The sequence below is a fragment of the Ptiloglossa arizonensis genome, chromosome 5, assembly GCF_051014685.1.
Source record: "Ptiloglossa arizonensis isolate GNS036 chromosome 5, iyPtiAriz1_principal, whole genome shotgun sequence".
NCBI lineage: Eukaryota > Metazoa > Arthropoda > Insecta > Hymenoptera > Colletidae > Ptiloglossa > Ptiloglossa arizonensis.
In genome coordinates this window covers 22,361,372-22,386,485 of record NC_135052.1, presented here as the reverse complement: position 1 = coordinate 22,386,485, position 25,114 = coordinate 22,361,372, and the positions used below count along the sequence as shown (strand labels likewise).

The 25,114-nt window shown below is 36.7% G+C and overlaps 1 protein-coding gene across 13 annotated transcripts in view; it reads right to left on the bottom strand.

The window, feature by feature from the left end:
* LOC143147504 (uncharacterized) overlaps window positions 1–25,114 on the bottom strand; it is a 51,237-nt gene that overhangs the window by 25,334 nt on the left and 789 nt on the right. Inside the window, exon 1 of one of the 13 annotated variants that reach the window (XM_076312780.1) lies at window positions 10,151–10,655. The exons of the other annotated variants lie outside the window; for them this stretch is intronic. The gene's annotated coding sequence lies outside the window, so the exon portion shown is untranslated. Of the gene's footprint in view, window positions 1–10,150; window positions 10,656–25,114 lie in introns of those variants that run through there. 13 annotated transcript variants of the gene reach the window in all.

The following is a 25,114-nucleotide window of genomic DNA, read 5'->3' as shown; positions in this document are numbered from 1 at the left end:
ACGTACCACGTGAAATCGTGCAATCGATCTTCGTAGTGCTGTTTCATTGGTAGACGAAATGATGAAAAAAAAATATATCGATCTTACCTTGAGAAAATCTGGTCGGTTTAATTATAGAGTAAATAATAATACGTCATTATTGCATTCAAGGTTGGTCACAGAAAAGAAACGAAGCATTGAGGGAAAAGGAGAAGATTAATGTATATCGAAGTAAAAGTAAGTATACGTTATGGCGTAAAAGGCGAGGTGCAGCGATATACTGTTATCAACCTAACCTCGTTTCAAAAGCAGCACTACCGTAAACGAAGTATCGAGTCGTTTGAAGACATTTCCTAGAATGATTGCACACAAGAGTATCAGTTCCAAATGCAAATGCACCGCGACCAGCTCGAGCCTTCTTTTTCGTCGAGATTCGCGCTGAATGCGAGTTGTTCTGAATTTCACCGTGTCCAATAAATAACGATCGGATACAAGAAAAGCGTGGGGGAGGGGGGACACGGTAAACGAGGGGCTAGGTGGGTCGAAAAATACGAGAGATGCGGTTCAGAGATGGAAAAGTTTCGAAGACAAGAAAAGACAAGTGATATCGCTCAAGTTGGTGAATTTGGCTTGAAGCCGAGCGAAACTCGTGTAGATTTAAAATAGATTCGCTGGAAGGTGGGACCACGGTTCGTAAACTTTTTATCAATTCTTCCCGATTCGACTCCCCTATGATTTATCCCGCCGGTGTTCGCATGATCGCGGTGCTGAAATATGAACGATCGACGGTTACGCTTCGAGCTAGTCGCTGTTGATTAACCTCGATCGGTGGACGCGTTCCAAATTGAAGAAGCAACTGTGTTATCATTACTATTATTATACGGTCAAAGACCCTTTAGGTAATAGTACCTGGAGTATATGCGCGTGAACAGAAATTTAGATACACTTACTGCCTTCAAAATGTACAATTGGGCCTCTGATTCGCTCGAAAGCGGGGTTGGTAACGATTTCGTTAAAGACACTTTAGGTAATAGTACCTGGTGTATATTTGCATGGGATTTATCTAAATACTAATTTAGATACGATTCTCGCCTTCAAGATGTACAATTGGGCCTCTGATTCGCTCGAAAGCGGGGTTGGTAGCGATTTCGTTAAAGACACTTTAGGTAATAGTACCTGGTGTATATTTGCATGGACTTTAAATACTAATTTAGATACGATTCTCGCCTTCAAGATGTACAATTGGGCCTTTGATTTGCTTGAAAGCGGGGTTGGTAGTGATTTCGTCGAGGCCTCGTCCATGCTAGATATGTATGAACAGTGGTGAGAATGATTCTGGTATTTTAATTCGGGATAAAATTTTAATCTTGAAAGAATACACTAAAGTTATGACTGAGCAGAAATTACTATCTTGATATCTTGTTAGTTTGTTATCTTGTGATGTAAGTGTGAAAAAGAGAGATCAGATCTCAAAGTAATCTCGATTCGTATTGGGTCAGACGTTTCAGTCTTGTTCATAAACCTGAATAAAAATTACTCGATTCTGATCACATTTTAGTTACAGTATCATATTCATTTCAACTTGGTACTCATCTCTGAATAACACAGTCAATGTGGTCTCTAATCACACAGTCAATGAATAATGAAAATTTAGGAAATGTTTTAAATGTCATAAATGTAGATCAAGTTGTAAAAGTTCCAGGATTTTAGAACAGACTATATGGCAGCATAAAATTTTGCATGTAGACATCGACTTGAATATCTATTCTGTTAAATTGTAGCGAACAGACCTACAGTCGTAAAAATTGAATCGTCTACATGACACGTCTTTAGCGTAAATTGTCCATGTTTGTGCGCAACATTTTTCAAAGAGATATTACTAACAAGATGACGAATGTTTTAGATTGAAGAACAATATTCTCGACGAGGAAGCACTAGAACAGAGTAAGTACACTAATACCTCGTTAAAATATCAAGTTTATCCCTCGATAAAATATACAGAATTGTGTCCACCACGGTTCACGTTTTGCAGCTTAGGCAACCGTCAAGGCGAGCAGCTTGTAGCTGTGGATTTAAAAACTAAGTGACCGAACTTCAAACCATTGTCGTACGCGTGTTAGTGTGACAATTAATGAAAATTAAAAACTTTTACAATTGTTATCGTATCTTTATTAAAGTATTTTTAATGAATTGGCAAAGTTTTTCTCATGAAAATAAGTCCAAACTCGACCACATTCGAACAATTTTTATTTAGACAAAATTTGATATTTTTTGAAAATGATTCAAATAATGTATAATTAAAAGTAGTCCGAATCCCTCCTTGAAACATTTTAAGTAGATGTAAAATTGTACGAAAGGTCTATTCTACGAACAAATTCTCTACCATCCCTCCTTAAAACATTTCAATCACACTCAAAAGTGTACTAAAGGTCTGTTCCAGGAACAAATTCTCTACCATCCCTCCTTAAAACATTTCAATCGCACCCAAGTGTACGAAAGGTCTCTTCTAGGAACGAATTATCTACCTTCCCTCCTTAAAACATTTCAATCGCACCCAAAAGTGTACTGAAGGTCTGTTCTAAGAACAAATTCTCTACCATCCCTCCTTAAAACATTTCAATCGCACCCAAGTGTACGAAAGGTCTCTTCTAGGAACGAATTCTCTACCTTCCCTCCTTAAAACATTTTAATCGCACCCAAAAGTGTACGAAAGGTCTCTTCTAGGAACAAATTCTCTACCATCCCTCGTTAAAAGATTTCGAGTATACAAAGTATGTTTCAACGCATATCGGCGACATATGAAATTATATTAGAAGAAAAAGGTACAGGATTTTGTCGAACGATTCGCAAACTTAAACAGGAATCGGTAGCAGATAGGCTTCGTGGCTGATGCGCGTCTAATCAGCGACGACTTATACTACTTGAGCGCCTTCACGTCCAGAGGGATGATATCCTTTGGACCTTTGGAACGCAATTTCGTGCTCCGTTTGACTTCGAACCGAGTGCACACATCTCGGAGCGGCCATTGCCACTGGATCGACTTGGTGGGCGTTCAAAAATGTTTGAAACCCGGCCGTGTTTGCGAACTTTGTTTTTCCGGCCGATAAGTTCAAAGAGATTACCTCACGGTCTGTGGCGCCTGTTTTCGGTTACATTTGTCTAGACCCGTTAAAACGGTCTTTGTGTCGTTTGTACGGCTTACAGATTCGTGAGTCCTCGTTGCGAAACGTTCGACGTGTTTCAGCTTTTCTTTTCGCTGTTATTGTCGTCCTCGCGTCGCTTACAAATACCGAGGAATTTTTCGAACGCGATGTGAACATTGTCTATTTATCTACTGAATTCCGTTATTCACGAAAGTGACTCTGAAATTCGATAAAATTAATACACGCGTGCAATTGGTTTTAAATTACGCGTTTAATTATATTTCGAAGCTCTCTCGATGCGGACTATACTAAATGTAACCAACTAATTGTGTACACTAGAGTCTTTCATTACGAGGGGGCATTTAACTCTCGGCGGGCACGAAGCCACGCCCCTGCGGGCATAAAACCACGCCTTCGTGGTTAACGAATAGGCAGTGAGGTACACTATAAACGTACATAGTGTATTTGCATACGGACTGAAGGTATTTGACCGATATTGGTAACAAGATTCGAGAAGAGGAATACGATAAAATAAATATTAGGTTCGGAAAGTTATTTCGTTTTTTTTTTTTTTTTTGGTGAAAATGAAATACGATTTTTTTAGAGTGTATAAACATTTGATTAAATTATATATTCTCCATATTGGAAAACGAAATGACTTTCCGAACAACCCAATACTATAGAAAGAAAAGATTTGGGTATACAATGCAATGAAATCAAATTTTTCAATTTAACATTTTATACAGTTTGAAATAGTAACACCAGATATTGTATCAACATTGTTATGGGATATAAAATGTTTAGAATTGTGAATCAGTATAATTTAAAATTTGCGGTAAAGTTGTATAAAGTTTACAACAGTCGTGCGAGCACTCTCATAACATAACCTGCAAAACTAACTATCATTAACACACATGGTTCGGTTACGACCAATTTACTCTTCCGGGAAAATATTATGTTGTATATCTTGGCTAAAGAGGGCTTATAAAAATATCCGAAACATAATAAACGTTCAGAAAAAATAAACAATCACCGTCAAGAGACTTCCTTAAGAAACTTAATATCTAAGACGACCAAAAATATTATCAACCGCGTTCGATAAAAATAGATAACAGTGAAATAAATATATCGATCGAAACCACTGCTGCAGTTAATCGAGAGAGACCAGTTGAGCTTGCCTAGATCTGTGTCAAATATTTTGGTCGCTCGAGGCCATTGCCGAGTCTCTAAGTGACGTTACAATCTACTTTCCCTTTTAAGAGGGAATTCTGATTCCTCTTTAACGAGTAACGGATTAAAAGTTAATCATCTTTTATTCGTCATTCGAAACTTTGATCTATCGGGTTGTTCGAAAAGTCATTTCGTTTTTCTGAAACACGACTTTTTTAGAGTGTATAAATATTATAATAATATAATAAATAATTGTATAAATAATATATTATAAATATATTATAAATAATTTTTTGAAACACGATTCTTTTAAAGTGTACAAATATTATAAAAATATATTATAAATATTTATATATATTTTACACAATTTTTTTAAAGTGTAAAAAAAAATCGTGGTTCAAATAATTATTTATTTAATATATTATTATAATATTTGTACACTCTAAAAAAATCGTGTTTCAAAAAAAACGAAATGACTTTCCGAACAACCTAATAGATAAGAATTTTGCTCTCCTTTGCAAAATTCGCTAAACGCCTCCTTTGAAAGAGAGAAGTCTCGTGCCAACAGGTTTGCACGAAGAGATGAAAGATAGAGCGAGCAGAATGGCTTAACGGTATATAGTAGTGGGGGATCCCTTAATAGCCTTAAGCGGCCGAAATATACGGCACTTACTTTTGTCTAGACGAATCCATAAACTGTGAGAAAAAGTCTACGCCGCGACTAAGACCATTTGCTAAATTGCATATTCCATTAACGAGGTCACTATGGCCAAGTTCCCTCTTCCGTGCACCATTCTTCTGGACCAAGAAGCAGATATACCTATTCTCGGAGTCTCGTATCTGGTAATACTTCCGAGCAACTGGGGACAATTGATCTTGTCATTCGATATTTTAAATAAGAAAATCAGGTCCGACGTAATTCTTCTGCACTCGACAGTATTGATTCTCGATATCGCCGTGAGAGATTCATAATTATGGTCGTGGTAACGTGAAACGTTTTTGCATTTAATTTGTAATTCTCATCTTCAAATATTAATCCTGACAGAGTATCTGAATATTCTTCGGTAATAGGAGAAATGTAGAAAAAGAATTACTGTATGTATATTTATATTTCTATCTATACATTTACATACACAATTAAAAGTGTACAACAAAAGATGGAAGTAATAATTATAATTTATAAATCCATAATAGTCTAAACTTACAAAGGTTTATGATTCGTTGTATCATGTATTACTTTATACGTTTTATACTTTTAGTTGTACACATGTCCTGAAGAGGGTTCAGTATCTAGCTAAAACGTGGATAAAACTACACATACTATATATATTCTAAAATTTGCACTTATATCCCACTATCGAAAAATACTCGCGTACCTTGCTGCGCTCTATTCGGGAAATCGGAATAATTTTTACATTAACGGCACGTTCTACCGGAAACTGATTACCTTCTATATTACCAACGATACTGACGCGACTCGTCGTTAACGACCATACCGATTCCGTGATTTTTCACCGCGCGCGACGACACCAGCGCCAAGTTTAACGACTCCAAGTGGATGGGCGCCGGTTAATGCGTGGGAGTGGCTGCAGGAGCATGGAATACTGCCAATATCTGAAAAGTGTCTATTCTCGATGTAAGATCGGTCTTGAAGCGCGCGCATGCGCGCGAGAGGACAGTAAAACAAAAAGGACGAACGACTTCTTTGTTTCCCGGTTTGGAACTCGCGAAGAATACGCGTCTACCGCCGAATATCCAACGAAACGCGAACTTCGACTTTCCGACAAGCCTTAATAAATATCAGGAGGCGCGGACTGGCGGTGAATCCTCGAACTTTCGATCGACGGTCCCGATGATTACCGTTTCGCGTGGAATATTCGCGCGCGGCGAACGTTCAAGAATCACGTACGATTTAGGTTAGGCACGGGCTCCAGCAACGTCGTGGAAACTCGGTCTACGGAGAAAATCGGAAAACTGGCGGGCTTCGGAACGCGTTTCTCGAAGCGGCGTACGGCAACGACGCGCTATAAATAGAAGAGCCTTGTTAGCGGTTACACGACGCGCTTGTACGTACGTGCTCGCGCCGGGTAGACACGCCAGATACACAATTTCCTTCTTTTTTTAAACTCGACAGGAGGCTCCCTCACAGTCTCCCCCCCCCCCCCCATTCCATACCCCAACCCTCGACCGATAATCGTTCCGCGACCAAACGAACGGCCGCGCCTGCTGAATAATGAATACGACACCGGCCTCGTGGTTTTCCACGATTTATACACCCCGTGTTAACCTCCTCACCTTTAACCCCCGTGGCGTGCGATCTCGTTTCCATTATAACTTTCCATCGATTGACCGTTGTCGGAACTGTTAATTTTGTTGTTTTAGGAGGCCGGGGTAATTTCGAAGGAAAAACAAAACGAACTCTCGAAGGAGAAAGTAGCGTTCTGTGTTACGTAATACGGAAAATGGTTCTTGCGATATTTTATTCATATCGAGGAGCTTAAGGTGGAGCATTGAAAAAATATGCTCCTTTGTGAATTTTATATCATGTCGTGTCTAAAAGAGATTACCCGCTAGCGGATCGGAAACATTTGATGCGAAAATTACGTTATCGCAAAAATGGGAAAAATTTTATTCAGACGAAAATTTTCACAAAACGGATGAAAGAGAATTAACTGTTATTCGGTGAATAAAAAGTGGAATTGTATAATACAATATTTCTCGCTAAAAATTTAACTGACTGCTAAATAAATGTGAACAAATTGTTATATATTGGTTTTATTAGTCATTTCTCGTTCGTATTAAATTTTACCCGGCTCTGTTTTATTGCAACGGAGAAAATTATTTCCGCGTGTTATCCGTATAAATTCACCGATAGAAATACCTAGGAATTATTTTTCTAAAAAACTTCGACCTTTGGTCTCATTTTTCATTTTCTTCGCCAGTGTTCGTTAAATGTAAATGTTCATCGACCGACACCTACAGTGATTTATGGACGGTGATTTGTAATTTTACACGTTCACGGTTCGACAATTAAATCCGGGGAATAAACAAATAAACAAAAAATGTTTCACGAACGTTGGACTCTCGGGCTCGACTTCTCCGGTTAGGGCGAATTAAAGGACACAACGCGCGTCACACTACGATCCGATTTAATCTATAGTGCGTGTTACCACTTTCTCTAATTCGTTACAAGTGGAAAAATAACGGTTCCGTAAGATACATTCGTATACTTTTTTTCTCTTCTCTTTGGAACATGAATTCACCGCCTGAAATATCGACACGCAATTACGAAGCACTTTGTATAATAACAGGTCTAATACTGTGTTGAGTCATAACCTCAGAATTGAACTTAAGACGAACGTTTGCGTCATCGTAAACCCAAACTGAAATGCTGAATAATGAATTAATGTTTTGTGCGTGAATCACAGATAATTTTTATCCACGAAAACATTTACTCGAACAAGGCAGACGGCTGAATAAACATTTACTTATTTCGTAAACGATGAGTAAATTATTTATGTGCACGCGAGTATGTTTGTGATGTACGCACAGTATGACATTTTTGTGATATAAGAGAAAACTTCGTACGTGATATTCTTTTGGTACGGGTTGTACGTGTGGTATTTTTATAATGTGTATAACATATACGTAAAAATATCACATAAAACCACAAAGGTAACAAAGATGTCACGGTCGTCACAAAAATTTAAAAAATGTCATGATTGTACAAAATACCACGGATAGTGTAATTATCACACACAAAAAACCAAAGCTGCTGAAAACACCAACGATGTCACAATTGTCACCAAAAATATTATCACAAAGATGTCTCAATTATAGCAAAAATACGAAAGCTTCCAAAATGAACAAAGTATCAAAGATGTCACAAAAGTATCAAAGGTGACATGTACAACCAACACCTACACACGCCCTTGCATATGTCCAACACATGTAATGCTCACGACATTACTTGGGCACATATGTACGATATATCACACGCACCACACCGTAGATACACACGCGGTTATGTAAAAGCAGCTTCGTATTTCACACGATCTATGAATATTTATTTTCACGGTTGCGTTATTCGAATAATATTTTATCCACTTAGACTTTCATCGATTACAAGCGAATACCATGATTAACGTACACCGATTATCCGAACTACTCGGATAACATTTCATTCCAATTATATACTGAACAAAGACGTATTCGTAGTTATTCGAACGACGTCCGTTTCTAGTGCGCCACTGTTGGGAGAGCGGCGTATAATAACACGTGTTCTTCAATAACACTGGGATCGCGCAGTTTGAGGAGGCCTGCAGAATGTAAACAACCTTTTTCAGAACAGAACACAGTATTTTCTCACAGTAATGCGCTCTCTGTATTATTCTCTCGTTATCGGTGCACTCTCGAACGATTCGCTCGTGACACGAGCCAATGGGTCTTCGGTAAATTCGATCGGCTTTTCGACGATATTGCGAACAGATGAAAAACATCGTTTTCTCCGAGGTATTAGAACGCGATAGACGATCGACACGATTGCACAGCTATCTCTCCAGCCAGCGCGTGTTCCCTCCCCTTTATATACGTAAACGTCCTTTTCATCTCGCGGCTTTTAAAATTCTGATCTGGATATTTTTCCGTACATCCGAGGAATCGATTTTATCGTGGAAAAACATCACGATCGGACCCGTTAGGGCGAGAATTACTCTCGTTCGATTCTCTAAACGGTACTCTCGATTCAACCTCGATTGTTGATTCGATTCTCGTAACTGCACACGAAAACGAAAAATTGATTTCCGGTCACAATGAAAAACGAGCCTCCCTGTGAACACCGGACCTGGACGTTTTTTTAAATAACGTTACTCGAAATACGATATAACGAATAACGTTACTTGAAATACGATACAACGAATAACGTTACACGAAATATATGACGTAACAAATAATGTTACTTCAAATGCGATATAACGCATAATGTTATTCGAAATACCGGTGAAAATATTATTTTAAATAATCCGTTGCTTTATTTTTTCAATCTGTCGAATAATTTTGCAAATAATAATTATGCAACTGAAATAATGAAATATTTTTAGAAATAGCGGATGCTTTTACAAAAATATAGTTTTCGTGTAAAGAGGAAAAGAAATCAGTGTGATAAATTTCATTCCTATTTTGCACATCCATCATACGCATTTGTACAATTCAACATGCGACATGGTAATAATTCACACATTAACAAATTTTCGCATAAACTTTGTTAGTACATTCTGCATCTAACAACGAGACAAAAATGTTATATACTTTGTTTAAAAGTTGGTAACATTTTGTTTGTAAATGAGGAATATGTTTGTATCGAATAAAAGTTTATTCGGATAATAGGTGATCTGAATAAAAGTTTATTCAAACAACATAGACGTACGTATAAATATTTATACAACAGGTACTTCGAGCAATAACAGAATATCGTTATTTTTCATTTCGAATACTTATGAAAACGTAATGGCTGAATTAGGTAAATAGGTTAGGTGCAATAATGTTTAATCCCTTTAAATATTTTAAATCACAGTATAATCAGAATATTTTAAATATTTTAATCCATCCTATAAAAGGATCCTGAGAGCGAAGTTCTTGTTATTGAACCGTTACTTTGTAAACCATTATAAAGCACTAAAGTGTTCACGACATGCGTATGTAGTATTATTCTCTACATATTATGTGGCATGCAGCATGTGGGTTGTGCGTAAACGCACACCGTAGCCGTACTACAAGCACCTTAAAAATACCAGAAATGTCACGTACACTCTGCACAAATATTACAGGCTGCGTAAAATTCTAAAAAAAAAAGAATTCACCTAGAGAGATTCCTCCCTTGTAAGATAAATTTAATCACCATTCCCGCATCGATATTTGCGACAAAAAATAGTTTCACTAACTGTTGTTTCAAATAAATCGATGCTTCGTTTATTTCCAATGTAACGTTTCCAGAAATAACGGAACGAAATTTTATCCCGAACGGTTATTTCCGATATTCGTTACAAATGAATCGTACCGCCACCGTTAAATGTAAAAGAAATAAAATCAACGACCATTTATAACGCGAGTAACGGGTCCCCGATTAAGATCATCGTTAATTAATTAAATCTTTAACCAACGTTCGCGAACGTTTTCGGTGGCTTCGAACTAGGACAAAGGTTACTCGAACGATGGATCGAGAGCACTGTCGCGATGAAACGCGGTCGCCGAGACACCGTTTCACGGATGATGATGGATGGGGGGTACCGATTGTTCGCAAATTCGTTCTTTCCGTCAATCGCGACACGGGACACAAATCGACCACGTCGAGTACACGCCGGAACACGGATTTGAACTGGTCACGAGTGACGCGTGTTCGCTGGACGCCAGCGACCAATTCCTTTTCGAAGCGTCGATGAATCATACGCGTTGCGAAACCCGAGGTGTAACAGCTGGTCGCGTGGCCGTACGATTGATATTTTCAGCTATATTCCGTGCCGCTCGACGCATTGTATTTTAACGGTCCGAAGACGCTCGGGAGTATTGGCAAATATTTCTCGCGCGTGGATAGACCTGCTTCCGAATAAGGCTGCGCGTGGAATTTTTCTGTGGATTATTCGAGTATTTGAACGGTATTTTCTACGATAGATGGCGCAATCCCCGAGGAAGAGGGCGGCGCCCCTGAAAAAACATCGGAGGCGTGAAAAATAATTTATCGTGTAGAAAAATGTGGATAACATTAATATCTGTCGATTAGTGGATCGATTACAGGAGTTTGATCATTGTAAGAGTATATTTTTGCATCGTTTTAACCGATATCGACTCGTAACATTTATCAATCTCACGACCGTGTTGCAGTCTTATATCATTGAGATATTTAATTCTGAATATGTAAAAAATGAGATACACGTAGAAGAGATTATTTATACATCTCGTTTAAATTAGTGTGGGCGTAAAGTATTTGTGTGCTGGATATTCTTAGTACTCGAATAGTATACTTTGTGTTTACTTCTAGGAAAATGTAAACACTATTGTCTGACCATTCTCTAAGAATCATCGATCTTACGTATCGGAACGGTTCACTCATATGGATGACCCACTAATAGGCTAACGGCATGATGTAATATTTACATAAGTACACTATATCTGCATTGTTTAAACAGTGGAAATATGTATAGGAAAATTCTTATTTGAATAACTGTGAATATTAGAGAAACCTTTGATTCGAAATTATTAATTAATTTTATCAATCATGAACATCTAATTATCACTCTACCAATAATAGAAATGAAAATTATACGTAAACAAAGTATTCCAATATAGTATTATTCGAATAGTCCTGACCCTGCCTCCAAGTAGAGATTCCACCAACTGAATTCAACTTATCGATTCGGATATATAATAAAATTCCTACGAATTGTCCCGTAACTTTGAAACAAAGAAAAAAGAGGTCTCCATAACCTCCAAACTTATAATCGCCAAGAAGATTTTTCCATTCCTATCTTCCATTTCACTAAATTCATCATTCTCTTTCATACACCGAACCCCACAATTTCAATTTTTCACTAACTATATTACTTCGCCCCTCACGTTTTCTTTCTTCGAACAAACGGCCAAAACTTTCATCCCAAACCCCATCAAAATCACGGGATTAAAAGCCGGAGACTCCTTAGCTCTTTATTTGAAAGTTGGACTTCGGTTTATCTTAGGAATTTTATATCAGAGTCGATTGTATTTTCTGCCTTTCTTCTACTACATTTACCCTGTTATATATAGGTTAGGTTTAATACCAGCTACGCCTATATCTGTCTCGTTTCCTCCCGTTACAACCATTCTCTTTCCTTCTCGAACAACGTTCGAGTTGAGTTAGACAAAGAATACCCAAATCTCATGAAAGTTAACCGTGCATTACTTTATACCGAATGTGCAAAAATATACATTTGTCTTTGTACGAGGCACGGTGCCGCGAAGAAGCGTAAATTATTCATTCGATAAAAATCTAGACGTTCTTGGAAGGGTCCGCCATTTCTACGATACTTCAATTTCGATCGTCACGTGACTCCCCCCCACCCGATCGAGATTTCATTTCTCGCGAACGAAGAATTCCCAGGGAAAGGGAAAGTATTCCAACAGCGCCCGACGGATCTCTCACGGGCGTTCGTGGACTCCTCTACGCAAGACAGAGGGTGAATTCTTTCACGGGCTGGTTCGCGACTTAATCGACCGCCACCCCTTTAAAAGATCTCGTGACACGATCGTGCTTTAAGCCCCCACCCTTTCCTCTCAACGCTTCCGACGAAAGGCATGCACTCTCTCGATCCATATTCAGCTGCGTCCACATGTTTCGGCTCTGTCGTCACTGCTCGCTCCAGAGGAAGGGGAGACGAGATTCACCGGCGTGTTCCGTTCAATTGATCGGATATAGTTATCGGACGAGGAAAACCAGCGGCGTTATTTTTAAAAGGGGAGCACTAATTCTGGGTCGTTGTACCGTAGAAGGATCGTACGATCCTTGGTAATTAATCGAAATGTAGACGTTGACAGTATTATTTATATCATTATTAATTTACTACCGATTTTTATTTTTGGGTATAGTTTGTATTTCGTATATATGTATACCGTGAAAGAATTGTACAATCCTTAGTAATTAATGGAATTAAACGAAATACCAATGTTGGTAGTATTATTTACATTATTATTAATTTACCATCAATTTATATTTTTGGGTACAGTTTGTATTTTGTATATATATATGAAAGATTCGTACGATTCTTGGTAATTAATGGAATTGAACAGAAATATCAACATTGATGACCGATAATATTACTAATTTACTACTATCCATTAGTGCATCATAGATACATAGTGGAGTCGTTACTTGTATTCGTGTAAATAGGAATTTTTTAATTTAGGAAATTTACGAAGAAAGTCATAACATGGTGAAAGTACCGAGAACAACATTGATAATGTAAAAAACGGAAGTGAGGCGTGTACAGTAATTCCCGCTTTCAAGTAACGAAACGAGATCGCTAAGTTCACTCGAAAGCGGGGTAAGTAGCGACGAAGTGAATGAATGGGATGCACCGAGAGCGAGCGGAACAGACGACAGTGAGTTAATCTCGTATTACGTACGCTGCGCATTATATAATTATAAAAGTAGCATTAACAGGTACGATTGTGTTTGGTATCATTTTCACCGCGAGAACATCGTCGATCCGATTGAAACATTTTCATAACGATAAAGTAAAAATTGTAGAAACTTTACTTTTTCTAACTCGTTAGTTACCCGAGTCATCGTTGGCCGCGCTTATAAGCAACGTATCTTCGGCAGTTCCAGGAAATGGAGATAACTTTGTGATATTATGAGAGGGTCAAACCGTGACACTTCGACAGGGTGTACTTATTCTTAATCTCAAACCGTATAATTATTATAAATATATTTATTACGAACTAATGAATCTTCCGTAAAGTTTGTGCCTATCTCGTTAATAATAATAATAATAATACTGTCGTATGAAAACGTATTAACCCGTTTTGGGAACGAATAATTCCGTTCGGTTGAAAATAAAAATTCAAGTTGATATCGACCAGTTAATTCGTCAGGCTCGCGGCGACGTTGCCGTGTTGTACATTGGGAAATTTAATTATGAATATTCATTCAAAATTTCCGTGATCGTTTTCGTGTCGTAAGTACATCGAGTAACTTCAAAACTAAAGAGGTTACACGGAACGAGGATAATCGATGATATAGAAGAAACGTGACCGTTTCGGACGAACACCGATTTTTCCTCGGGCCTCTAACCCTTCACGACATTCAGGTCTACTCTTTAATGCAGAAGAACGCTTATTGCATTCAGAATATTTTACTGTTCAATCGATGCGAACGAAGCGTATCGAAGCGCGGATGTTCCACGAAGCGGGAGGGTAGCTTTAAGTTTCTCCTTAACCCATTGGCGCACTTGGACGCTTCGCTATGCACTCGATACTCCGTGAAACCCCATCGATTATACAGGGTGTGCATAAAAATTGGAAAACCAATCGAAGATGGGAGATGAAATTTTTTCGAACGAAATAACCGACACTTTGCGGAACCAACGTTTTCGTTTCGATCGTAAGAACATTTTAGCGAAGTTTGCACGAAAATTTGTTGGACATACTGTACATTTGTGATTTATATAATTCATTAAATCATTGTGTACACGTAGATATAAATATGTACGATGAACGACGAACGTGCATAATATCAATAAAATGTATCCGTTATACTCGTTTCTCTTTTTTCGTGAATATATTATCGTTGCATCGCTTTTATGACGTAAAAAGATGTATAATTTTATCCACCGAGAGATTTCTGAACGAGAGTATTCGAAACCTATTACAATTGTTTCAAACGTAGAACTCTTATTTTCATATTTCGTGAAACGTGGTAACGTAATTCGATTAAAGAAATTAAATAACCGTGGAATAAGTTCACATTTCGTTCGAGATAATATTTTAAATAACGTTGTTCGAAGAGCGGCCAGATCTGATTTCCAATAGTTATTTTTTATTTTCAATTCACATAGAGTGTTACACGTTCTATAAAATGTCGGGCACCAATTTCGATGAAATTTTGCACAAATATGCAGCGGATCGATCCAAGAACTATATTGTATTTTATTAACTTTAATCACCTCTTATATCAAAGCCATCTATTTCATTGCATCTATATGACTTTTAAATTATAAAAAATATTCGAGAAAAAATTAATTTATTTTCAAATATTGTTTCGACAAAATATTAATTTGTTTCCAAATCCTTTTTCAACAAACAATTAATTTACTTTCAAATATTTTTTCGATAAAAAAATTAATTTATTTTCAAACCTTTTTCAAACAAAATACTAGTAATTTTCAAACACCATTTCGACAAAAAATCAATTTATTTTCGAACATTTCTTTGATAAAAAAATAATTTATCATCGAATATACATATTTTCGATATAAAATTAATTTATTTTCGAACATTTTTCCCTATTTCTTCTTCAAGATTCAAAAACTAGCCTTTAGATTCACAACCTTATAACGAAATATAAAAATTGAGCTCGTTGTTGCGAGTTTCACTGGCTGGGTAACCCAGACGTAATCCTGACTTAATCCAAACCTAACTCAGACTTAAACCTTGAGAGTGGAAAACCAGCAACAACAAAATTAAAAAAATTGTGCTTGTTGTTGTGAGTTTAATCCAGACCTACCAGACCTAAGCCAGACCTAACCCAGACCTAATACAGATCTAATCCAAACCTAACTCACACTTAATCTTTGATAGTGGAAAACCAGCAATAATGAAATAAAAAAATTGTGCTTGTTGTTGTGAATTTAATACAGACATAATCCAAACCTACCAGACTTAACCCAGACCTGACCCAGACTTAATCCAAACCTAGCTCAGACTTAAACCTTTAGGGTGGAAAACCAGCAACAACGAAATTAAAAAAATTGTACTTGTTGTTGTGAGTTTAATGCAGACTTAATCCAGACCTAATTCAGACTTGACCTTTAAGATTTGAAAACCAGCAACAATAAAATATAAAAATTGTGCTCGTTGTTGTGAGTTTAATCCAGACCTAATCCAGACTTGACCTTTAAGATTTGAAAACCAGCAATATTAAAATACAAAAATTGTTTTCGTTGTTGTGAGTTTAATCCAGACCTAGCTCAGACTTAACCCTTGAGACCTAACCCAGACCTAATCCAGACTTAACCTTTAAGATTTGAAAACCAGCAAGAATAAAATACAAAAATTGTTTTCGTTGTTGTGAGTTTAATTCAGATCTAGCTCAGACTTAACCCTTGAGACCTAACCCAGACCTAATCCAGACTTAACCTTTAAGATTTGAAAACCAACAAGAATAAAATACAAAAATTGTTTTCGTTGTTGTGAGTTTAATCCAGACCTAGCTCAGACTTAACCCTTGAGACCTAACCCAGACCTAATCCAGACTTAACCTTTAAGATTTGAAAACCAACAAGAATAAAATACAAAAATTGTTTTCGTTGTTGTGAGTTTAATCCAGACCTAGCTCAGACTTAACCCTTGAGACCTAACCCAGACCTAATCCAGACTTAACCTTTAAGATTTGAAAACCAGCAAGAATAAAATACAAAAATTGTTTTCGTTGTTGTGAGTTTAATCCAGACCTAGCTCAAACTTAACCCTTGAGAGTCGAAAACCAGCAACAACCAAATATAAAAATTGTGCTTGCTGTTGTGAGTTTCATCGACCGGCTAACACTTCGTTGTTGGTTCTGACACACCCTGTGTGCAAGCCGACAACCTCGCGCGCTTTGAAGACACGCGTCGAACAGGCTCAGCTCGTTCTTCCGTGACACGGTGAACGATTTCGGATGGCGTGCAACAACACCAGAGGCGACGAACTCGCGTTCGAGGCGAGAAAAGGGCTCCCCTTTAACGAGAAAGCTTCTCGCTTTGTTGATAGTGACGACTTCGCGGAATGAAAAACGCTTCGCGCGGATGCGTTCCTGAAATAGAAAACAGAATTTAGGAGCGGACAGGGGAGGAGCTTTCCAGTATCACGAGTGAAAAGCACGATGACACGTCGCGTATTAGAATGAAAGAGTGGGACCACTCGTCGAATTTTTCAATTTTCGACGGACAAAATTCGAAGAGTAACCGGTTCGTACGAAGTTTGTCGTTGTTCTGTATTGCGAAAAAAAATTGTATCGTTAAGTAAAACGACGAGAAATTTCATCATTGATTGAGAACAAATGAAAGAAACAATTCAAACGGTGCACCAAGTAATCGTATATCGTAGAGCTGGTGCACTTTGAAGTGGAATTATCTTATAAACGAGCACTTAACATCTTTACTGTCCGTCAGTGTTGTACTATTCGATAGATTGATCAATATACGTTAATATCTTCATTGCGTTTACACGATCACAGGTATGTGTATTTGTTCACTTGTACGAACTGTAAATCCTTGTAAATCGTGTATTGTATTTCAAAAAGTAGTTAGTTTGCAAGTGTAAAATGTAAATTATGCCTCAAGGTATAGCTAGAATATAAAAAGTTAAATTGATCGTAAAGGGTTCGTTAAGATCCCTGCTTAAGCAAATGGTGTCTTATAAAGTACCAAGTACACGTATTAAAACGAGTTAAAATTTACAGTAATATTTGATATTTTCTGTATAAAAATTAAATCAAACTTCGGATGTCTTTGTTCAGGTTGTTCAAGTTGTCAAAATCGAAGTTCAAGTGTTGTTACGTTTAAATGGTTCAAAATCAATGTTCAAGTGTTTTTAGATTTAGATGGTTCAAAATCAATGTTCAAGTCTAAGTTTAGAAGGTTCAAAATCGATGTTCAAACGTCATTACGTTCAAACAGTTCAAAATCATAATTCATTGCTACACTATAAATCTTAATATTAGTCTTAACATTAATTTCATTTTACCCTATAATTTTTGCCCCAAAGAATTTCTGAAATTCTTTTCCTGAACTTATAAGCTCTGTTTTCCACAACACTATCAATACCATTATTTCTTTATATTTTCTTCTGCACATCATCACCTGTACAATGAATTAAATAAAAAGAAATAAAACTCGACGAGTATCGATGGACCTGAAATTAGTGACGCTGATCGACCTAAAATTAGTGTATTGGTTAGCGATGCGAAATTTTCACGTTGGACCGTGGTCAGAACGTTCGAAGAAACGCTGTCAACGGACGAATTAGAAGCAAGGAACCGAAAGAGAAAACGAAGCGGCGAAGAAGACCGAGAGAACAACTACCCAACGTGTTCAAGCTTTCCAGACCGGCTTTCCACGGGCTCGAAAAGTCTAGGGGTCGGTTAGAGCCCTCAGGTAAATAGCTCCTAACAACTTTTTCGCGCCGTAGGGTGGGGGGAGGTGCGACTCTATTAACGTTGGAAGCTCTCCAACTAATGTTCACGGCGAACGATCCCCACGAATCTGCTCGCCAGAGTCGGTGCATCGAACCCAAGAATCGTCCAAGATTTCACCAACGAAGGATCGACCGGACAGTTAAAGAGAGCTCCGTTGTCTTCAGTCGAGACAAATATTTCAAGAATTTTTTTTTTTATTTTATACACTTATCAACCTCTTCGTACCACGAACCAAGGTGCAGCGAAGATTATTTATTATTTTGTTCAAATTAGTGTCAATATCATTTTATCGTTGTATTTATTTAGAAGATTATTCTATTTTCATTGAATAAAATATTTTCAGAGATATATTAATTCAAATATTTGTCGCGTATACTTATCAACCCCTTCGTACCACGAACCAAGGTGCAGTGAAGATTATTTATTATTTTATTTAAATTAGTGTCACGATTATTTTGTCGTTGTATTTATTTAGAAGATTATTCTATTTTCATTGAATAAAATTATTGTACGGAGAAAATATTTTCAGAGATATATTAATTCAAATATTTGTCGCGTATACTTATCAACCCCTTCGTACCTCGAACCAAGGTGCAGTGAAGATTATTTATTATTTTATTTAAATTAGTGTCACGATTATTTTGTCGTTGTATTTATTTAGAAGATTATTCTATTTTCATTGAATAAAATTATTGTACGGAAAAAATATTTTCAGAGATATATTAATTCAAATATTTGTTGCGTATAAATGTTTCAAAATGGAAGAAAACACACGGTCGATTTGGATCGAAATATTGAATTATACGTTTAATTTTGTCTTCTATTAGAGATCGTGTAACACTTTTTTTTTATTTAGAATTCCCTTTGAGATTCTAATCGGATTTTGAGATGGGAATATAAGTCTCGGTGAATGAAATTTTCTTGTAACTTGTGCGTAATGAAAATTGTAAGCACGAAAGGGTTAAATTTGAATACAGATAGTCGGTATACTTTCGTGTGCAATTTAAGTACTCCAACGAGAAACGAATCGCTGTAAATTGGGAGCAAACGAGCGGATTAAGTTTTCAAATCGGTGTAACTTTCGTCCGTGTAAAAGTAAATTAACGAAACTCAAAAGTAAAAAAATGACAGCGCTTTAAATGGATAAGAGCAGTTCCCGCTAAAAATTCTCTAATTAGATTTTTGCATTACAAAGAAGTTGTTAACATTAATGAGTTAATGCCTGTCCGACCTGAAAATTAATATTTACTTTACGCGTGCCCAAGATTTCGCGTCGTTCGGTTAATTAGTTTTTGCAATATCGTAGTCGCGAGTTTGAAAAATGTGATTTCAAGATTGAAAATGCACTGAAAATTTTTCTCGACATTTTCTCACGCGTCGAGGGCAAAATTCCCAAGACTCGTGACCAGACGCGAGAAAATTTGGTGCGCCTTCCCTTTTCTCGAAAATCTATCGTTCCAATTTTCCCCATCTGTGATCAATTCCTGTCCTTTTCACGGCGTCGGAGTGTCTTCGCTCGAATCGTCCTATTCGTTGGTCGTCTCGCCTGTCGACAAACATCTTGGCTCGTGGGCCAAATTTCAGACCCATCCGAGACATAATTCTCAAAAATCGGCGAAAATCCTCCGTTGAAAAATACGTTCCACGCTGATCGTAGTCGATAGGGCTGGGATTGCGTTTCGAAGTTTTCTGTATTCGAAAATATTCGAACATCTCGGTAAATATGATCGAGTACTCGAATATTTTTCAATCAAGTGTCCAGAGATTCGTAATATTCGAATAATCAAATATTCGAATTGTATTCGTAATATTCGAATAATCAAATATTCGAATTACATTCGTAATATTCGAGTAATCGAATAGTATTCGAATTGTATCCGTAATATTCGAATTGTATTCGTAATATTCGAATAATCAAATAGTATTCGAATTGTATCCGTAATTTTCGAATAATCAAATATTTGAATTGTATTCGTAATATTTGAATAATCAAATATTCGAATTCTATTCATAATTTTCGAATAATCAAATATTTGAATTGTATCCACAATTCTCGAATAATCAAATATTCGAATTGTATTCGAAATTCTCGAATAATCAAATATTCGAATTGTATTCGTAATTTTCGAATATTGAAATATTTAAGCAATGATATTCGACTACTCAAATATTTAAATAATGATATTCGACTACTCAAATATTTAAATAATGATATTCGACTACTCAAATATTTAAATAATGATATTCGACTACTCAAATATTTAAATAATGATATTCAACCACTTAAATATTTAAGTAATGATATTCAAACACTCAAAATTTAACTAATGATATTCAAACACTTAAATATTTAAGTAATGATATTCGAACACTCAAATATTCGACATATATTCGTAGTACTAGAGTACCTACACAATATTCGAATATGAAATTATTCGAATGATCTCAGCTCTGGTTCTCGAGTAGTGATGATTCTTCTCCAATGCGAAGGAATCAAATATTCGTCACGTGCGTTGCTCTTATTGTTAGACATCGCTGTAATTAATTGTCGGGACGAGGAATTTTAGTAAATGTGCTCAAGTCCTTAGAAAATATTCTTAGTGAGAGACTGTTCGCGCACGAAGTTATCAAGAGTTCTCATTCATCCACTTTGACTCCACTTCCACTTACTAATATATAATACTATAACTTGTGCTGTCTTCCGCTGTATGTTATTTCATAGAATAGAGTTCAAGGAACTTGGAATCCGAGGAATATTGATTCTTTCTAAAAAAAAAAAGATTTTCTTTCACCATTGTGGGTGTATTGCTCGAACCTTTAATATTTTCAGTTAATTTTCTCCGTTTTGTAAATATTTATTAGATTTTGTTTCATCGTATTCGCATTAGGTTGTTTTCGAGATTAGATCAATAATAACAAACAACTATATCTCGATTTTAAACCGTAAATTTATATCTAATACAAACATAGTATTATTATTATTATTACCACTATTATTATTATTCTTTTTTTACGTTTCAGTTGAATGATGGGCTTTTTTCCAAATCATACACCTATTGTTATTACAATCATTACTATTATTAATGTTATTACTATTATTATTAACACTTCATGTTTATGATACATTCAACGTATTCACACACCGATAGATTTGCACATAGTATACCTTAATGTTCAGCGAGAAATCCAACACTTAGGAACAATGAAATAAGTTCGTGTAAACGTATGTCCGATTTGACCTTGTTTTCGAGTTACACAGAACTCTGGTGTTCCACTGATTCTTCTGACAAGTTAAGGTGGCATAACTGATCTCTGTTGTCAACTCGCGAATAATAGTCGATATTTTACGTGTACTCAAACAGGGACACAACCCAACTTGCTTTTTGGATTTTAATCCACTGGATTTTTACTACTGTAGGTATTCGGAATCAATCGACTACGTAACACACATTGGTGCATCATTATTGGAATACCTCGTGAACGAATCCATCGAGGTTTCAAACATAATCTTACGAACATTCGAACGTGTTGAAAGACTAAAGGGATCAATGACCGGACGTCTGTAAGTTGCATCAAGATGCGAGATGGTCAGTTTAGCCAGATACAAGTTACTAATGTGGTTGTTATTTTATTTTTGCCAATAGATGGTTCAAAATTTGGTGATTAAATTAAATAATATTCTCTTCTACATCTTCTGGTAAAAAGATATCATTCATCTATGATATGAATTAAATTAGATAATGTTACAAACAGGACGCAATAATAATAAAATATGAAATATGAAATGTATGAAATAATATGAAGTATATGAAGTGTATGAAGTATATGAAATATATGAAATAATATGAAATATATGAAATATATGAAATAATAAGAAATAATAAGAAATATATGAAATATGAAATAATATGTAATGTGAAATATATGAAATAATAAGAAATAATAAGAAATAATAAGAAATAATAAGAAATATGAAATATATGAAATATATGAAATAATAAGAAATAATAAGAAATATGAAATAATATGAAATATGAAATATATGAAATTATATGAAATTATATGTATCATATTTTATTATTATTGTGTCCTGTTACATCATATATAAATTCTATATCTATATTTATATCATATATAATTCTATATATATAGAATAGTAAAGGCGGGAAAAATGCAAACTTAGGAATAAGTATTCACAGATCAGTATACGCTCATTATCAATATGTTTTTTTTCAATAAATTTGTATCACCTCGTTTGTAATGTAAACGAGTTACTTTTCCCAATATCATCTAAATACAGTCAAAACGTCGAATAAAATATTTTTCCTCTTTTTAGTATCGTCGACGAATTCTTTACCATCTATCGACACGGAGAAAGAAGTTTATTTTGTTTGCAATCATTTAATTGCTTTCAAGCGACGAACCCACGTATTAAGTTACGTAACCCGTGAATATAGATTTCGAAGAACCCTCGAAACAATGGGAACTAAGGAAACAAAGCAACGGTAGCTGTTTGTTTCCGGGAAAATGACGTAAGGCGGGGCCAATGTGAGGACACGGCGAGTGGAGAAATTTAAAAATCCACCCTTCCGTCCGAGGACCGATTCGTCAATTCTTTGAAGTATTATTTACAAAAGTCGCCACCGTTGAGACCGTAAATTTTTCGAAACTCCGCGGACGGACAAATTTAATTTTTCTTTTTCTTTTCCTCCCGTTGCACCGAACTACCCCCTTAAGTGAAATCTTGCTTTCAGAGCAACGATGACCTCGAGAGTCCCAGGGGGTGGGTTAGAGCGATGGAACTGGCGATTGCAGTCTCTATACCGGAGCAGTCGACGCCAACGCGGAAAGATACCAGTTCGTTCCATAAGTAACGTCCTTTTTTATCTTGCTTACGTAAATAATCGCGTCTCGTTCAATCCTGGCCGATGTTTCTCGAAATGAAATAAAATTTCCCACGGGGAGGGTTTCCGGTGCAATGTGTCTCGATTGAACGCGCGACAAATTTATTTCGAAAAAACGTACACGCGTATCAAAGATTCATCAAAGTGACCTCCCATCTATCGGCTTCCAGAGGTTATGTATACGTTCCATCGTATATAATTCGTTAGAAAATTTATACGAATCTCCTGTTCGTAAATTACTCGATTGTTAAAATTTTACCGTTTCCGTTTAATAAAAAAAAAAAAGAAATAGTAGTAGAAAAGTAAGCACTACAGTTGTTAATAAATATTTGTAATTAAATGTCCCAATTTCGTGTGAAAGTTTCAAACCTAAAGAGAAAAATATACTCTCACGGTTGCTAGATTCAAATCTCTTGTTCATGAATTACTCGGTTGTTAAAATTTTACCGTTTCGCTTTAATAAAAAAAGAGACAGTAGTAAAAATGAGCACTACAATTGTTAATAAATATTTGTAAATTAAATTTCGTATGAAAGTTTAAAACATAAAGAGAAAAAATATTCTCTCACGGTTGTTGGATTCAGGTGCTCCTGTTCATAAATTACTCGGTTGTTAAAATTTTACCGTTTCGCTTTAATAAAAAAAAAAGAGATAGTACAAGATTGAGCACTACAGTTGTTAATAAATATTTGTAATTAAATGTCCCAATTTCGTACGAAAGTTTAAAACCTAAAGAGAAAAAAATGTACTATCACGTTTGTTGGATTCAATCGATCTATTATTAAAAACAAACGTTTAAATTATCCCACGTATTTTCAGTGTGCGTGGAAAACGGTGTTTCTTAAATTGTAAGGCGGTCCGTTTCCCCATAGCGGTCGCGCCTCTTTAGAACAACACTGCATCAGCGAGTAGTCAATCTATTCCTGATTTGTATTATTAATCCCTTAAACGAAAATAGGTTACACGCGATAAAAGATTGCAAATTGGCCCTTGCACTGAAGTGAGTTTGACATGCCTTGTGTACAGGGAAGCGTGGTCGCTGAGGTTCCGTGAGGGTAACGTCAGTTCTGCGACGGAGGCTTTCACAATGGAACTCTTAAGAGGCTTTAGTCCACGCAAAGCCTCCACACATGCCCGTGAGTAAAATAGATTGCAAAAAGATTGGGTTCGTCCATTGGACGGGAATTGTCGCTTCCAAAGAAATCGAGAGAATGCGTTCAAACCTCGCGAATGGATTCCAAGCGACTGCGTTCGACAATTTGTGTCTAGCCAAAAGAGAGAGAGAGATAGAGAGAATGAGTGGAGGAGAAACAGAGAGAAAGAGAGACGGACAGAGGGAGACGATTTAATCGACCGTTTCTAAACCACGCTGGAGACGAAAAACGAGGCCTGCACGACGATTTACAAAGAACACAATGGGTGTCCGCTCGCGGAGGGACAGCGCTCGAGATTGGGACGAGAACTTTTATTTTTTTTTGTTGTGCATTTCGCTCGTTCGCGCCGTTGAATTCTCAGAACGGAATCTATACACCGACGACCAGAGTGTTCGCAATCGTAGAGGTCACACACGCGCGACAAACAGAGGCTCCTTCCCCTCGACCACGCACGGGCGAAAACAACGCTGGACGAGGATTGAAACGGTACGATTGAAACCCACCGCTAGACCCGACCAGCCTTTCGTACGTTTCAATCGGCAAATTCTGCAACAGAGACGGGTAAAATCTCGGCCCGAATAAAACCGATGTGTGCTCGCGGCGAATTAATTCGTTCGGACGCGGCGAAAATATTCATTCGGTTCGCGAAATATTTCACTCCGCGATTCAAATTTTATTACCGTAGCAATTTAGTCGCCGTGCAACGTTCGTTCGCCGAATAACGGGCGAAAAGTTACGGGTGGTATCTTTCGTACGTTGCTCGACATTTTTATCTAGATAATAATCGTACCCGTCTCTGGCTGGAAAAGCACGACTGGAAAACGATCGCTCTATGCACACTTGA